We start from the raw sequence: 4,067 nt of genomic DNA, 5'->3' as shown, positions 1-4,067 counted from the left end.
AGAATCTTCTAGAATGTCATTGTATGCTGTAGCATTAAGATTTCTCTTCACTGGAACTAAGGGGCCCGAACCATGAAAAACAGCCCCAGACCATTATTCCTCATCCACCAAACTTTACAGTTGGCACTATGCATTCGGGAAGCTAGCGTTGGTTTGGCAGTTGCCAAGACCAGATTCGTCCATCGGACTGCCAGATGGTGAAGTGTGATTCATCACTCCAGAGAACGTGTTTCCACTGCTCCATAGTCCAATGGTGGCGAGCTTTACACCACTCCAGCCGAAGCTTAGCATTGCGATCTTAGGTTTGTGTGCGGCTGCTCGGCCATGGAAACAAATTTCGTGAAGCTTCCTAATGAACAGTTATTGTGCTGACGTTGCTTCCAGAGGCAGTTTGGAACTCGGTAGTGAGTGTTGTAACCGAGGACAGATGATTTTCATGAGCTTCAGCACTCGGCGGTCCTGTTCTGTGGGCTTGTGTTGCCTACCACTTCGTGGCTGAGCCGTTGTTGCTCCTAGACGTTTCCACTTCACAATAACAGCACTTACAGTTGACCCAGGCAGCTCTAGCAGGGCAGAAATTTGACGAACGGACTTGTTGGAAAGGTGGCATCCTATGACGGTGCCACGTTGAAAGTCACTGAGCTCTTCAGTACGGGACATTCTACTGCCAATGTTTGTCTATGGAGATTGCATGGCTGTGTGCTCCACTTTATACACCTGTTAGCAACGTGTTTGGCTGAAATAGCTAAATCTGCTCATTTGAAGGGGTGTTTCTAAATACTTTTGTGTGTGTGTGTATATATCACAGGAGGCTGTTGGCACCTTTAATTGGGGAGGACGGGCTTGTGGTAATGGCTGGAGCGGAAATCAGTGGAATGGTTTCCATGGTGTTTGATGCCATTCCGTTCGCTCTGTTCCAGCCATTATGAGCCGCCCTCCTCCTCAACAGCCTCCTCTGGTAATATACAGTATATCAGATATGGTTCTGGATACCACTGACTGAATACTGTATTTACATCACATTTGAGCTACTTACACTTTTCAGTTGCATTCATCTTGACATGGCAGGTAGGTATGGCAAACATCTCCCCGTCATAGTCAGTAAACTTTCATCAAAGCGGCCATCATCAGTCAGTAAGAAACGGACAGAAAGGTAATCACAGCGGTAGTTTATATTGATAGATGTACTGATACTGGATCGATAGGATTATTAAGGTACTGCATTGTTGTGTGTTATAGAATACTACTGTCTTTATACAGCAGACCATCAAACCCATATGTTATAGAATACTACTGTCTTTATACAGCAGACCATCGAACCCATATGTTATAGAATACTACTGTCTTTATACAGCAGACCATCAAACCCATATGTTATAGAAACACCGAGAGAGATATCTTGTGGCCCCACCCTGTTCCTGGAGAACTACCCTCCACTAGGTTTCCACTCCAACGCCTGTTTCCTGGAGAATACCCTCCCTAGTTTCGCACTCCAACCTGTTCCTTGGGAGAACTTACCCTCCACTAGGTTTCTCACTCCAACCCTGTTCCTGGGGAATTACCCTCCACTAGGTTTCCACTCCAACCTGTTCCTGGAGAACTACCCTCCACTAGGTTTCCACTCCAACCCTGTTCCTGGAGAACTACCCTCCACTAGGTTTCCACTCCAACCCTGTTCCTGGGGAACTACCCTCCCACTAGGTTTCCACTCAACCCTGTTCCTGGAGAACTACCCTCCACTAGGTTTCCACTCCAACCCTGTTCTGGAGACCTACCCTCCCTAGGTTTCCACTCCAACCCTGTTCCTGGAGAACTACCCTCCCCCTAGGTTTTACTCAACCCTTCTCTGGGGAACTCCCCTAGGTTTTCCCACTCCAACCCTAAGTTCTGCGCAAAATACCTCCACAGTCATCCAACCACTGTCCGGAGACTACCCTAAGGTCCACTAACGCCTGCTTCTAACTAACTCACTAGGTTTCACTCCACCTGTTCCTTAGGGACTACTCCACTGGTTGCACTCACCTGTTCGTGGGACTGCTCCCCCCTAGGTTTCCACCCCGTTCGGGAGAATCCCACTGTTCACTCACTGTCCTGAGCTCTCTAGTTCTCCTCTGCGAAACTACTCCCTAGGTTTAACCAACTGTTCCTAACACCTATAGTTCTCACCTAACTAGCGCAAAAAATCACCATCGTCTAGAATACTGCTCTTCGGTGACTCATTTAGATAGTCTGCTTGAGTGATTATCCTACCGTCTTCCCTTATTCTCTCCTCTTTTCGCTGTGCTCTCTCTCTCCTCTCTCTTCTCTTATCTTCTGCGTGCCAGGGCTTCCATTACTCCTTGCTAAATGTCCTGTGGTAGTTTTTGGGCTGCTTGTCCCATTGACTGTATGGCAGCTGCTGCGCGCATTCTGGTAGGTGTTTTGATCATCTTTCAGTGGTTCGAGTGACAAGGGGAATGCTTTCATTTACACAGTGGCCCGACCACCATGCCCAAAACACACCACTGTCGACACGGCAGAGATAAAGTGTGTGTTTTCGCTGCAAGGTGAAGTGTGAACGTGATGGTAGAGATCTATTTTTTTTCTTTCTTGGTGATGTATTAAACTGTGACCTCAAGTCCACGCCAAAATAAACATACCTGGCTTCACAATGCACCCTTGGGTAAATAAGACCAGCTGTGTGTGTGTGTGTGTGCAGAGCAGACTTCAAACGCAGGTGTCACACACCGCTCCCAAGTAGCATTCTAGTTAGCTCTTCTTTCGCTCTCTCTCGTTATCCTTCCTCTCTTTCGCTCTCTCTCGTTATCCTTCTCGTCTCTTTCGCTCTCGTCTCGTTTCCTTCTCTCTCTTCGCTCTCTCATCGTTATCCTTCTCTCTCTTTCGTCTCTCCTCGTTATCCTTCTCTCTCGCGTCGCTCTCTCGTTTCCTTTCTCGCTCGCTCGCTCTCTCGTTATCCTTCTCTCTTTGCTCGCTCGCTCTCTCGTTATCCTACACATCCTCCGAGAGCAACTCTCCCGCAACCATCAGGAACAGTCTTGGTGACGAACAATGCCTTTTCCAGCATGAGAGCACCTTGCCTAAGGCAAAAGTGAAACTAAGTGGCTCGGGAACAAAACATCGTATTTTGGGTCCATGGCCAGGAAACTCCCAGACCTTAATCCCATTGAGAACTTGTGGTCAATCCTCAAGAGGCGGGTGGACAAACAAAAAACCCCACAAATTCTGACAAACTCCAAGCATTGATTATGCAAGAATGGGCTGCCATCAGTCAGGTGTGGCCCAGAAGTTAATTGACAGCTGCCAGGGTGGATTGCAGGGGTCTTGAAAAGAAGGGTCAACACTGCAAACATTGACTCTCTGCATCAATTTCATGTAATTGTCAATAAAGCCTTTGACACTTGCTTGTAATTATACTTCAGTATTCCATAGTAACATCTGACAAAAATATCTAAAGACACTGAAGCAGCAAACTTTGTGGAAGTTAATATTTGTGTCAGTCTCAGAACTTTAGGCCACGTCTGTACATAGTCAAAGCTTTCCTTCATTTTGTCTCCGTCACAGTGGTCAGGTATTCTGCCACTGTGTACTCTCTGTTTAGGGCAAATAACATTCTAGTTTGCTCAGTTTTTATGGTTGATTATTTCCAGTGTGTCAAAATAGTTATTTTTTTTTGATTCATCATTTGGTTTGGTCTAAATGTGTTTCTGTCCTGAGGCTCTGTGTTTGTGAACAGAGCCCCAGAACCAGCTGGCTGAGGGACTTTTCTCTACGTTCATCTCTGTAGTCAGGGCTTGTGTGGAATGTGTGAGCATTCCTTTTAGGTGGATGTAGAATTGAACAGCTCTTTTCTGTATGTTGATAACTACAGGCCTAATTCTGCTCTGCTTGGTGTTTTGTGTTGTACACAAAGTATTTTTGCTAAATTCTGCATGCAGATTCTTAGTTAGGTGTTTGTCCATTTGGTGAATTATTAGTTGATGAGTGGACCCCAGACCTCACAACCATCGAGGGCAATGTGTCCTAGAACTGATTGTAATATTTCTTGCCAGATGCCCCTGTTGTCCATA

General features: G+C 46.3%; 1 protein-coding gene across 1 annotated transcript in view; it reads left to right on the top strand.

Annotated features, from left to right (window-relative positions):
* The window catches only part of sh3yl1 (SH3 and SYLF domain containing 1), a 45,636-nt gene that overhangs the window by 39,636 nt on the left and 1,933 nt on the right, over positions 1-4,067 (top strand). The gene's annotated exons all lie outside the window — the stretch shown is intronic.

This window comes from Salvelinus sp. IW2-2015, unplaced genomic scaffold (assembly GCF_002910315.2).
Source record: "Salvelinus sp. IW2-2015 unplaced genomic scaffold, ASM291031v2 Un_scaffold3207, whole genome shotgun sequence".
Lineage (NCBI taxonomy): Eukaryota > Metazoa > Chordata > Actinopteri > Salmoniformes > Salmonidae > Salvelinus > Salvelinus sp. IW2-2015.
This window is presented reverse-complemented; position numbering and strand designations above follow the sequence as displayed.